Here is a 14614-nt window from a genome sequence, read left to right on the forward strand (position 1 = left end):
GTGCCCCCGCCACTCCCAAAAATTAGAACGTACTCCAGACAATGGCAAAAATTGAAACCAGATGTCTGGGCAGCCAAACTCCGAGAAAACGTTCCTCATCCCCCCAATAACACCTTAGAAGGGGATAAAAAATTCAGTACCTGGATCACTCAATCGCTTGACGCCATCCTGCCCAAAACCCACTCTCTTAGACACATCAAGAGAGTCAACCCCTCACCCTGGTATACCCCGGAACTCAATCTGCTACGTAAGGCGTGCAAAAGACATGAGCGTAACTGGAGGAAGGAAAAAACCGAGGAACGGAAAGAAGCATTCCGCGCCGCGGTAAAATCCTACAAAAAAGAGCTCCGTAGCATCAAAGCTAGTTTCTACGAGGACAGAATTAAAAACGCGGCCTGTTCAGCACATGAAACCTACTCAGTTCTAAAAGAACTACTCCGCGCCCCTGACCCCCCACTCAAACCCCTCGACCCCAAAGCAGCGGAAACCAAATGCCAAAAATTAGCCACTTTCTTCGATGAGAAGATCCAAAACATTCTCCTAACCATTCCCCCCCCCCGAACAGGACCCCACACAGCCGGATCCTACCATCACTACCGCCAACCCTCCACTGCCACCAGCCCTCCAACCCTCCCTGGACACCTTCGGGCCCGTAACAACGGAAGAAGTAGGAGCTATGCTGGCCGCAATTAAAAGTGGTTCTCCCCTTGATCCTGCCCCCCTCCGCTTCCTAAAAAAAGTGTCAAATACCATCATCCCCCCCCTCACGGCCCTGATCAATTCCTCCTTCTCAGAGGGCATTGTCCCCCCCAGCTGGAAAGCGGCAGCAGTCAATGGTCTGCTGAAAAAACCCTCTTTAGACCCGCAGGACTTCGCCAACTACAGGCCCATATCCCTTCTCCCTGGAAACAGCAAGATCGCTGAGAAGCTGGTAAATAAACAACTATCGCTTTACCTAGAAAGCAACAACCTCTTAGCGGCCTCCCAGACAGGGTTTCGTCCAGGTCAGGGCACCGACATCGCCCTCCTGACAGCAGTGGAGAAGGCCAGAAGCATTCTGGATACGGGAGGATCAGTGGCAGTGATCCTCCTAGACCTCAGTGCGGCCTTCGACACTGTAGACCATCCCACCCTAATCCACCGACTGGGAGAGATCGGACTAAAGGGTCTGGCCCTGAAATGGCTAGAATCCTTTTTGACTGGACGCTCCTTCCAGGTGCGGGAAAACGACAGCTGCTCATCCATCATCCCCCTCCGGTGTGGAGTGCCACAGGGCTCATCCTTGAGCCCTACACTTTTCAACGTGTACATGGCCCCACTGGAGAAGAGGGTCAGCTCGTACGGCGTGTCAGTCATCAATTACGCCGACGACACTCAGCTGGTAGTTACCCTTTCCCATCCTCACCACGCCCCATCCGACCTCCACAGCTGCCTTTCTGAAGTCCACCGATGGATGAATCTCTCCTCATTAAAATTGAACGGGTCCAAGACTGAGATCCTCCTGATGGGCCACAATGGGCCCTCCCTACCACCTCACCTTTGGCCCAGGTGCCTTGGGGATCCTCCCGCACCTAAGGAAGAAGTCAAGAGCCTGGGTGTGTGGATTGAGAAGGACATGAGTTTCAGAACCCAGGCAAAGAGAACTGCAGGAACATGCTTTGGACTACTCAGAGCCTGCAGGAAGATCTTTCCCCTGCTCCCAGAGACCGCAAGGAGGCTCCTCATCCAGGGTCTAATCCTGGCAAGATTAGACTACTGCAACGCTATATACTTGGGAGCTCCTGAGGCCACCTTGAATTCACTGCAGAAGGTCCAAAATGCCGCAGCCCGCCTACTTACGGGCACACCTGGAAGATCCTCCGCCAGGCCAGCCCTCAACTCTCTCCACTGGCTCCCAGTCAGAGAAAGGGTCTTGTTCAAAGCCCTCTGTCTGGCCCACAAAACACTCAACAACAATGGTCCCCCTCTTCTGAGAGAACTTTTAATCCCATACAAAGCAGAGAGGGATCTCCGGTCCAATTCTGAAAATCTCATTGCAGTCCCTAGAGTGAGAAAAGCTAAGACCGGTGGCCGTCGCTTCTCGGTTCACACGGCGAAGAGATGGAACCAGCTACCCCGAAAACTTAGGACTGAACCGAAATATCTCCAGTTCAGAAAGACCTTAAAGACCTTCCTTTTCCCGCAAATATAATCCCATTAGTTGGCTAAAACCCCTGGAGAAGCAGATCAGCGCTGGGATGCTCTTCGGAGTTACTACGCGCTTTACAAAACCATTAAATAAATAAATAAATAAATAAGTGTTGCAGAACAGGCCTTTTTACTAGTTACTAGGTGGTGGCGAGAGTAGCCTACCAGCCACCCTCGTATATTTAAATGTATATGCCAGCTACCTTCATTTGAGTTCTTCATCTGTCACTGTGAGACATAAATATTGCATATGTGAACTTCTCTATGAGTGGAAAGATTGCTTGGAGAGTGTGTTCTGTATGTGGCCATTGTCACACTGGCTTCCATTTTGTATGTGTCAGAATCCAAATTATACCTAAGATAGCTGGGTAGAGAAACCCAAGAAAGCTGCTGCTAATTGAAGGTCTCTTTGAGCCACTGCAAGAATTTTAGGGGGCAGGCTGGGGGGGGGGGTGGTGTTAGGGAGAAGAGAAAGTGGATCCTTTGAATCTGGGGAGTTTGCCAATACCCTTTCCTGACTCTCTGTTTTCTGGAAGACCACAACCCTCCAGTGGTTAACAGTTAGATGAATTAGACAGCCCACATATATTTTGTGTCTTTGTTTTGGGTTTCTCCTGACAGAAGTCTCAAAACAACACCTACCTTCCTGTTCACACTCTGTACAATGACCATGGCTAAACCAATCTGCGTTGAAATGAAAAAAAGCACAAACATGCCGAGAACTGGTCACAGAACTGAACTGCTGAAATACTCAAAATCTATCAGAAACTTAAATGTAAAGACACACACAAACTTCCAGTCAGTATGCCAATAATTCCTGACAATAAGCCTGGGGTCCACACCAGTGGAGATCAAGAGAACCCTTAGAGTATCAAGCTTGCAGTAGAAAGAGCCAACTCTCCTTTCCAGGTTCTTGGCCAATAACCCAGGGAAATTTGACAAGCCTACACATATGGAGTGCCTGGACCTTACTTCAAGGACAGAGCTTATCTAATACTTAGAAAATGTCTGCAAGTGCCCTGTTATGAGGAAGATGCTGTTGCAAAGGTGCTGTGAAGGAGCCTAGTTGAGCTAACACCATGCCGCTGGAGTGACATCAGAAGAGGCCTGCCCTGCTGTGCCCTGGGTCTCATTTGAAGTCCCTGAAGTATCCCTATCACAAAAGCCTGCACTGATCCCTGTAACAGAAGGTGCCAGGGAGAAGAGCAAGAAACTCCACTAGCATGAGGACATCACATCTCTGGCCCTGGCTGGCCATCTATCTTTCTTAGGTAGTGGTTTGTTATTCGGCACAATGAAGAACCCACACCGCAAGACCACCAGAACCCTGAGTACATTGATTCGTACTCAGCCTTCTCTTCACTGTTGCTGGCCCTGGTACTGCCACTACTAATTTGATTGGCGGGTGAACACAAAACAATAATGCAAACAGGCCAGTTGGACCAGGGCAGAGACAGCATCGCTCCTGCTCGATGGGCGGTGCTGACACACTGCTTGACAATGACCCCAGCAGGAATGTCTTGGTACAAAAAACAACACAAACATGGCTTGAAAGACAGGTACCATGAACCCAAATGGAGTGAAATGAACTTCTGGGAATGTCAAATGACCATGAGTGAATCAAGCCACAGAGAGTTCCCCATGGAGCCACAGAGATTTCAAATTTTGGGGTAACAGGCCAATGTGCTTTACCGCCATGGAATGGCCAAGAAAATACTGTGGGTACTATTCACAATAATACGCATAAGAAATGCCCTCTGTTGAATATGCTCAGTATTTCTAGGCATGTAGTAATTTTCTATTTTGTAAATACTGGCTGGATAGTGATTTACTGACTGCTATTTGATACTTATCTAGTGCTGAGGTTCTAGCCCCACACCACTTCTCAAAGTAAGCCTTGGACTGCTTGACATCACTACCTTGAGAGTGAAATGATAACGGGGTGCAGTTGATGATCAGTTTTGGGTCCATTAGTAATGCTCCACACCAGTGGAAAACATTTCTGATTCTCATGAACAGAGGTGACTAACCCCTGATTTACCCATGGACTGCTGAAGAAGTTTGCACAGCATTGCCTAATTTAAACTTACCATTAAAAACGCCCTTGCATGTAGCACAAGATTCTGTAGCACCACACCAGCATCCATGCAAACCTTAGTTAATCTAGGCCTACATTTCCTGATCGTGGCTTTGGTAATTGGTTTACAGAATAAAAGTACCATCAGACTTTAGGACAGGTTGGTTGAGATCTGGTTAAGAAATCTGCTAGATGAAAGGCATAAATTGTTCCACATGAATCACAGCAATATGCATGGCACAGGTACATTAACACCACTTGCAGTAAATAATAAAGACCCATCTAATATTTTAACTTCTAGAGATCATAACTTAGTTAGATATCATATCTCCACATTTACACATTAATCTTCTGTAGGTCAGGGGTATGGCCAAGATGGCGGCAAGAGCGGTCGCACTGAATTAAGCTCCGCTTCGAGCCCTCCACCTATATACTGAAAATACAGTGCCTGCACGTAGCAACTCCCTTCTTCTGACACCGGAGACTCCCCAAGGCCGTTCCCTGTGTACATCGAAGTGGCCCTTCGGTGAAAGAAACGAGAGAGCTGTGCGTCGACCAGAGACACGTTGTTCTGCTGGTGGCAGGCACCCGGGTGCTACACTGACCTGCCTTCCCCCAGTGGTGACACCAACCCTTCTCGGCTCTGCCCTTGACCCATCGGGGACTCGGAGGCCATTGTTGTAGACCGGACAGCGGCTGGGGGCCGCCGGGCAGAGAGCAGTGGCCCTGCTGGTGTGCAGAGCTGTGAGGCCGGCGTCACTCCAGCCGGGCGCAAGGAGGAAGCCCCGTCGCTGTGAGCCGCGACCGCAGAGGTACCGGGGCATCTGAATTGATGCACCAGGACAGGTGTAGGTTGTGGACACGGACTCATCGGCCCCTTCATTTGCAGAACCTGCTGCACTGACCTTGATGCGCGAGAGCCACTCCGCCCGTGACCGCCCGTGGGGCAAATTGGGCGTCGGGAAAGCGCTTAAGTGAGAAGTGAGGAGCGAGGGCATACAAACACATTGCCGCGACCCCTTACTGAGCCCCTACTCTGCGCTGACTGTCTGCCCTGGCTGCCTGTCGACCAAAAGTGCGCAGTAACCCTGGGCAGGCTCCTGAAACCTCGTTGTTGGGGTGAGGAGTGGTGACACCAAATAGTGGACGAGGAGCTGCATTCACCCTTGTGGAGGAGATGGTAGATTCGACTTCGTCCTCCCGGCCCGATCCTCACTGATCAACGCAGAGTGACCAGACCTAACCTTCGGCACGTAGTGGAAATAAGCATGCATTATTCCACTGCCGGGCCCTGTGTCTGCGACGGTTTGGCAGCTCAATGCCAGCCTTGAATTGAAGAGACATGGAGAACCTCCCTGTGGTGGCGAGGGCGGTGGCGCGGAGAGCTTGACTCAGCCCCACTCCTCACATGATTGACAGCACAATCTGGCCTGACCTCTGGTCCATAATAGAGGTATATAGATATTGCTTTTGCTCCACCCACGCTGCCAGCGTAGACTTCCTGATCTGCGCCTTCACGGAATTGTTGGTGATGTCGAGAGGACCCTCACCTGGCTCTTGTTGATGGTAGCAGGGCACTGGATTAAATGATCCCCATTTCCTATGGTGGTGCAGCTCCAGGTTTCTTTTAGTCGCTCCCTGGAGGTGAGTTTCTAGGACCGGCCTGCCTAACCAAAGGACTATTTCTAACCCGGCCTCCCTGACATTTCCTTTATCTTCATTGTGAAAGTCAGAATCGAGACCTTGCTGAGAGGACTTGCATCAGAACCTGGACTCTTGCACTGACCCCCTGGACGCAGCCGGCCCCTTGCACCTGGACCCATACCGGAGGCACAATGGGTAAACCCAGATCAGAGAAACCCCAGGCACAGCCGCCGGAAGTGGAACTGATGCCCCCGCGTGAGAAGACCGCAGAACAATTGGAACCCTCTACCTTAATGGACCGACTTGATCACTCCCACAGATTTGACGAGTTGCTGGCGGCGATCCTAGATATAAAAACCACCCTCGGCACGAAGATCGTCTCACCGAGCATTGACATTGGCTACCTCCGGGAAGATCACAAGAAATTGAAGGGCAGGGTTGAGGAGTCTGAATCTACTCTGGTGACACTATGCCCCACAGTGACCGCAGCGACCACCCAATTGCAGTCCCTCCAACAGGAGGTGGAATATCTGAACGAGCGGAGGGTCTCAACATGGAACTTTACCTGGAAGAATGGTTCTCGCAAGACATCTTGCAAGGCAAGATCTCAAAATTCATCTCTATAGAACGCGCACAGAGTGTTCCAGGGGGCCCGCCGCGTCCCGGCTTTCTCCCTAGACCGGTGGTGGCGAGATTGTTTAATGACCGAGACAGGGACCACATACTGCAGGTCAGTCGGGCTCAGGGTCCATGACAGGTTGATATCTCGACGGTCCATATTTATCCGGACTACAGCCTGCTGTTGCAACGCCATCGTTCTTCCTACTTGTAGGTTAAGAAGTGCCTGAGAAACAACGGCATCCAGTACTAGCTCCAGTACCCGACTCGCCTTCGCATTCGCCATGAGGAGAGCACGGTGTTCTGCAACACATCCGAAGAGGCGTGGGCATGGATAGAACAGCAGGGCCTGGCACACGGACCACCATCGCCACCAACAGACCCCAGCCAGATCTGGAAATTGGTCGCACCTCATAAAGGCCGCGGCGCAAAGACGTTTCACCGACCAACGAAAGTCCAGTTGGCTCAGGCTCGAACATTACCTCTCACGGCCTCTCAGCAGGAGGTGCTGTCGGGGGGCGGACCGGCCGTCACCCCACAGACTGCAGACATCATGGGATAAACATCCTGGACATTATTGAGACTCTCACTGTTTAGACTTTCCACCATATTCACCTACGTAAGCTACCAGGTCGAGCCACGTGAGGCGGCACATCGATGCTACGCCCCCTTCAGCGAGTGATAAGTAGCTGATACAGCACCATTATTATTTCTAATTGAATTGTGTTCATTTTCTTATACGTTTGAATTGCATTTTAGTGCGAATGGCCAATTGCCCGTTGGCAAGCCGGCCTGGGGGGGGATGTTGGGGTATTCTTTTCTATTTTGTGTTTGATATGTCAATCTCTTCTACTGTTGTGCCGATGCAGAAAACGTGGACCACCACTGCATTTTCTACTCTTTTATCTGTGTCGTGTGTGGGGGCAGGGTGTGGGGGTCGGCAATGGGGGGTCACTGTGTGCCGGCTGTTTTCCTCACTGTTGATTAATGATGATGAGGATTATAAATTGTTAACCTGAAACGTGAGGGGTTTGGCGGACTGCGCTAAGCGACACAACCGGACCCCTGCCCACCGCACATCTACCACAGGGCTGCAGCCGCCATCGTACCCGAACTAGGATGCACCATCAACGCCTCTTTCGAACCCGGCTTCTTCCCCCATGACTGGAAGCGGGCGGAGCTCAAACCTCTCCTCAAGAAGCCCATGGCTGATCTGACGGACCTGAAAACTACCGGCCCATCTCTCTCCTTCCCTTCACTGCCAAAGTCACCGAGAGACTCATAAACACCCAGCTGATCGCCTTCATTGAAGAAAACTCCATACTAGATGCTTCCCAGTCCGGATTCCGCAGCAGCCACAGCACTGAGACAGCCCTCCTAGCTGCCATCGATGACATCCGCATGCAACTAGTCCAGGGGCACACCGCCGCCCTCATCCTACTAGACCTCTCCGCAGCTTTCGACACTGTCTCACATCGCACCCTCGCAGCCAGACTCCACGACGCAGGAATCGTAGGAACCGGTCTCTCCTGGATCCGATCCTTTAACTCCAGCAGAACCCAGAGGATCAGACTCCCTCCTTTCCTCTCCGAACCCTCACAGATCAACTGCGGAGTCCCCCAAGGATCATCGCTCAGCCCCATGCTCTTCAACATCTACATGGCCCCCCTCCCCGCCATTGTCAGGCAACACAGGCTCAGCATAGTATCTTACGCCAATGACACCCAGCTCATCCTCTCCCTCACGAAGAACCCCAAAGACATCAGACTCTGTTTCCAGGAAGGAATGAGAGACGTTGCCGCCTGGATGAAAAGCAGCTGCCTGAAGCTCAACTCAGAGAAGACCGAGGTCCTCATCCTGGGACCCTCCACCTCTGCCTGGGACAACACCTGGTGGCTCTCCACCCTCGGGAGTCCGCCCACCCCAACAGACCACGCACAGAACCTCAGCATCATCCTCGACTCCTCACTCACCATGACCCGCCAGATCAACTCCATCGCCTCCACCAGTTTAAACTGCCTTCGGATTCTCCGCAAGACCTTCAAATGGATACCCCAAGACTGCAGAAAAACCATCACCCACGCACTCATAACCAGCAGACTGAACTACGGCAACGCCCTCTACGCCGGAATCAATAGAACTCTCCTACACAGGCTACAGACCATCCAGAACGCCGGAGCCAGACTTGTCCTCAGAACCCCATGTCACAAACACATGACCCAACACCTACGCAACCTGCACTGGCTCCCCGTTGAGAAGAGAGTTACCTTCAAACTGCTCACCCACGCCTACAAATCCCTCCACAACATCAGACCCAAATACCTCAATGAAAGAGTCTCCTCCACGTACCCAAGAGGAACCTTCGCTCTGCAGACCTCGCCCTCGCAGAGACCCCCCCGCATCCGCAGAACCAGAACAGGAGGAAGAGCTTTCTCCAATGTCGCAGCCAAAGCCTGGAACGAGCTCCCTGTGAACATCAGACGCTCCCCCACCCTCCATACCTTCAGGAAGAACCTAAAGGCCTAGCTCTTTGATGGAACCGTAGCTGCACCTCCCCCAGCACCTTGAGACCCGCACAGGTGAGTGGCGCACTTTATAAATCCCCTGATTGATTGAAGGTGTACCAGTACCTGAAAAGTCATAAGGTTACATTTGCATTATTACAGGAGACGCACCTTACCACACAAACACTTGTGTCACTCGGTAAGCACTGGAGAGGCACGATTTTGGGTACCACGTACTCGGGATATGCTAGGGGTGCGCTGATATGGGTGACTTCGGGGACCCCACTACAAGTCACACGTTCACGGGTGGACACGCAGGGACGATATATTGTCATGGAGGGCCAATTGAATGGATCACCACTAGTGCTAGTATCCCTATACACCCCAAACTCGGGGCAATCCTTATTTCTAGAGACACTTACGCCGTCCCTGCTCATGGATCCCATGGTACCTATATATTGGGGGGGGGAGACTTTAACGGAGTGTGTGACCTGGATCTGGACTGCTCCCGCCCCCCTCTTCTGGGGGCACAGTCCATCAAGTTGGCACAACAAATGCAAGAATGGGTCTCTAACATGCAAGTCCATGATGCATGGCATAGCAAACAACCTTTGACACGCACGTACTCGCACTACTCAGCGCTAAACGCACTGTATACTAGATTATACTTTATATACTGCTCAGATGGTGCACTACACAATGTCTTACAGGCAGACTATTTGCCACGCACACTATCCGATTATAACCCGCTAGCAGTACGTCTGTACTGGGGTGCGAAAAGACCTGCAATATCGAGTTGGCGATTGCCATGCTCTGAGCTGGCTGACTCATCATACCGGGTCACTCTCTCGCCCTCCTTCGACTCATATTTCTCGACAAACACCGGCACTGCTTCGTCCGTAGGTACGGAATGGGATGCTTTTAAGGCTGTCCTTCGTGGACATGCAATTAAAACCACAAATAGAGCTCGTAAGTCACTGACGGATGCACTTCAGACCCGCGAGACGGTGGTATGGAGATGTGAACAACTCATCCCTAATGACCCTCAGGTGGGCCCATGCCTGGCCCGAGCCCGCCTTGTGAGGAATCGCGGATCCTGGCGCCTACCTAGCGTCTAAAAACTACGAATCCCGGCAGCCCTAGCACCAGGAAGTAGGTGTCTATATAGAGGACGTCGCGCACGGCAGAAGGGGTGCGTTATTTTGAATCCGAATCTGCATCCCCCGTCCATCGGAGCTTGGCGTCCCGGCGGGAGGTGCCTTCCGAGGAAACTTGAAGTAAAGAGGCGAGAGACGCGAAGACCTTTTCCAGCCCCCGTCGTTCGGAGCAAGGCGTCCCGGCGGGAGTTGGAGGAGGAGTCAGAGCGAAGCCAGGGGTAGCAGGTGAGCGCGGTGGGCCGAGCTCGGCTGAGCTCAACTACCCTCCGCCCTATACCATTACCGCGGCTCTCCCGCGTTTCTGACACTTCTAGCCAGACAGCGGCTTGGCATAGCCGTGCTGTCAGATTTTGGAAAGCACCCAAACCTACGAGCTCGGAGGAGCTCACTTGAGTATTTTCAGCGCCCATGGCGGCGCAACAGTATCATAGCTCGGAGGAGCTCACTTGAGTATTTTCAGCGCCCATGGCGGCGCAACAGTATCATAGCTCGGAGGAGCTTATACCATAAGTAAAAGCGAGACATTGGGACTCACGGGGGTATGATGACTAGGTGTGACGAGTAGAACCCTAGCGTGTTGATATTCACGGAGTGAAGGAGCGCTACAACGCCGGACTCCTTGGCGTCGGTGCTTTCACCGTGGAAGCCGGCATTGCCTATACTCCGCTAGCTGAAGTGTGCTTTAGATTGAGACAAGGATAGGGCGTTAGAACTCACTGTGGTTGTTATGGCCTGGTTAGGCTGATTTCTTGGTTGTTTGTACTGAAGGTGTGGGAATTAGTAAACACCTATCGCTAGTGAGACCTACTGAGAGTAGACTGTATTGTGTTTGGTTTGTATACATTTGCTTTTGTCATTTCAGAACCCTTTCCCTGCTGACCCTTCCCCTATCCTTCCCTCGCCTGATCGCCTCTGGGCTCCGTAACCTTTGGTTGGAGTCCGGGGATATCGGGAGGTGGACATACTTAACATCAACCGGACCCTGAGGAGCTCCAACCTGACAGAATAACGCACCCAAGTTAGGTGCTCCTCCCGGTCCGGGGGGGGTGTTGGGTATGACGTCCTTAGAGGATGTAGTGCAGGCTCTGGCCTTAGTTCAGCAGGAACTGGTGGCTTCACGTTTAGAAACCACAGCGCTGCGAGACAGAGTGGATAGGTTGTCCCGTAACCCTTTTGATGTAGTGTCCTCTAGTGGACAACAGGTACATGTGACGGTACCCCCACCTATCCCTTTGGCTAGTCCAGAGAGATATGCGGGAGACCCGCAGAAGATCCAGATCTTCCTGACTCAAATAATGTTGCATTTTTCGTGCAAACCGTCCTCCTTTCCCTCCAACCACTCTAGAGTGGCTTTCGCTATCTCTTATCTAGTGGGTGACGCGGCGTCATGGGCGGTCCCTCTGGTTCGGAATAACGATGCCATCCTATCAGACTGGGAAGCCTTCAGAGCCGCTTTAGAAGGTGTGTTCGATAGACGAACCACCACGTTTAGTACCGACAAGGAGTTGCTATCCTTGAGGCAAGGAAAGAGGGACTTGGTGACCTACCTCACGTCCTTCACCCGGTTAGTAGCCGAGGCCTCCTGGCCGGAGGAAAAACGAATGTCCTTGTTCTATCAAGGACTAAGTGAAGACCTAAAAGATGTGGTGGCACAGATAGATCCGCAGCCGACTACCTGCGCTGCCCTAATGAATTTGGTTTTGAGATTGGACGGCCGCATGGCCGAAAGAGGAGTAGACAGATACAAGGGTAGTGGTGCTACTGGGGGATGCCACCGGAAAGAGCAGAACCCGGTTCCCTTAGCTCATGAACCCATGGAGGTTGGGGCCGTAAGACCCGCCCTATCTCGGTCTGAAAGAGAGAGTCGCCGCGCCCTGGGGCTCTGTATGTATTGTGGGAAGAAAGGGCATTTCGTACGGGAATGCCCTTCTAAGCCCAAGAACCCTGCAATGCCGTATAGAGGCTAGAAGGCCGCAGTATCGGCCATGGCGACTGACACAAGTAACCCTGAGTTGCGCGCCCCAACACAACCGGAGGATACGGTATGGCAGATACCTTCCCTCACTCATACCAAGTCTACGGACTCCGCAGCACATATTGTCTTGCAGGCCAGCTTGGAAATAGGGGTCCAGGAGCATCAGGTACGAGCCATGTTGGACTCAGGAGCAACAGGCAACTTCATCGACAGCGGACTGGTAAGCTCGCTGTCCATAGACGTAGTGCCTCGGGAATCCCCAGAGGAAGTCTTAGCGGTGGATGGTGAACCGTTGAAATCAGGACGAATCACTCTCCACACTAAGAAACTAAAGATGACCTTATTAGAAGGTGACAGACAGCATCAGGAGGAGATCGAATTCAACATTATAGCTGCTCCCCAATATGACCTAATCCTGGGGATGCCTTGGTTTGTACTACATAATCCAACAGTGAATTGGCAGGAGCGTACAGTACGGTTCTTGTCGGAGGGTTGTGCAGAACAGTGTATGCAGGTCCCGCGCTCACGCGCCCTTGCCCTAGCATTTCCCTTCTGCCTGGCTACTGCAGCAGAAAAAGACGTGGAATTACCCGAGGCGTTGGCAGATTACGCTGAGGTATTCAATAAACAACAGGCTGAAGGGCTTCCCCCTCATAGGCCTTTTGATTGTAGAATTGATTTGGTGGACGAGGCGGTGGTCCCATCATGTAGGGTGTATGCTTTATCCGAGCCCGAAACCCGTCACTTACGAGACTATCTTGATCGGTACCTGGCATTGGGATTCATCAGGCCTTCTCGCTCCCCTGCGGCGTCGCCCCTCTTTTTTATAGTTAAGGCCAACGGGGAATTGAGGGCCTGTTGTGATTATAGGATGTTGAACAAAAACACGGTAAGGAACCGGTACCCATTGCCCCTGATCAGCGTCCTGTTGGATCAAGTGCGGGAGGCAGTGATCTATACCAGGTTGGACCTTCGTGGGGCGTACCATTTGGTGAGGGTCAAACGAGGGGACGAGTGGAAAACCGCTTTTAAAACCAGGTTTGGCCTATACGAGTACTTGGTAATGCCGTTCGGGCTTTGTAACGCCCCGGCGGCTTTCCAGTTCTTTCTAAACGAGGTGCTGCGCGAGTACATGGACATCTTTGTAGTGGTATACATAGATGATATTTTAATCTACTCGGCGGCAGGGGAAGATCACACTCGGCAGGTCAGGCTGGTGTTGGAAAGGTTAAGAGCCAATCAGTTATACTGTAAACTCAGTAAATGTGAGTTTGGGGTAACCACTGTAGAGGTCTTGGGGGTGATCCTGAAGCCTGAAGGGTTGAGCATGTCCGACAGAAAGGTACTGGCAATACGTGAGTGGCCCACTCCTAAGTCAGTGCGGGATGTACAATGCTTTTTAGGCTTCGCGAATTACTATCGCAGGTTCATCCAGGATTTCTCACACATTGCGGTACCCATAACTCGATTGCTACGGAAAGGAGTATCTTTCATATGGACAACGGAAGCAACAGCAGCTTTCGAACACTTGAAAACTACGTTCACCACAGCACCAGTACTACGACATCCACAGACCGACGTTCCGTTTATAGTGGAGGCGGACGCATCAGAGGAGGCAATAGGGGCAGTGCTGTCTCAAAGAGACAAACTTACAGGACGGCTGCACCCCGTGGCCTATTTGTCGAAGAAATTAGACAAGGCAGAGGTGAATTACACCATTGCCGAAAAAGAGCTCCTGGCAATAAAGAAGGCCTTTCAGGAATGGCGACACTACCTGTGGGGGGCTCAACATCCGGTAGTGGTGTATTCGGACCACCGCAATCTGCTGTATATGAAGACCGCGCGGCACTTAACCCCGCGCCAAATGAGATGGACACTTTTTTTTGCGGAATTCGATTTCAGCATTACGTTCCGGCCTGGCATCGACAATAGGAAGGCCGACGCCTTATCTAGACAGGCGCTGAAGGACGGGGGCGGAACACCGGCCCCCCTGGCGATCATCGATCCCGCCAAGGTAATCTGTATCGTGAGAGCGGACGAGTTCTTGGAAGAGATACGAAGTAGTCGCTCTGTGGACGAGTGGAAAAGATGGTGCGCCAAGGAGGGGGTAAGGTCCATCCAAGAAGGGCTCCCCTTGTACAGACAGAGGTTGTTCGTTCCCACCAAGGCTCTTAGAAAGAAGGCCTTTCATTGGTGCCATGTCTCACCTTTGGCGGGTCATCCAGGGATTCGCAAGACAACTGAGGCATTGACCAGGCATTTCTGGTGGGAAAAGATGAACAAAGACGTCCGGCTATGGGTCAACGCTTGCGAGGTGTGTGCACGTCACAAGAGCGAGCGAGGTAAAAGAAAAGGGAAGCTGCTCCCGTTACCCACGCCGCAGCAACCGTGGCGGAATATAAGCCTGGATTTCATCACCGGATTACCAGCTGAAGATGGATATTCGGCTATC

The sequence above is a fragment of the Triturus cristatus genome, chromosome 6 (genome assembly GCF_964204655.1).
Source record: "Triturus cristatus chromosome 6, aTriCri1.1, whole genome shotgun sequence".
NCBI classification, from domain to species: domain Eukaryota; kingdom Metazoa; phylum Chordata; class Amphibia; order Caudata; family Salamandridae; genus Triturus; species Triturus cristatus.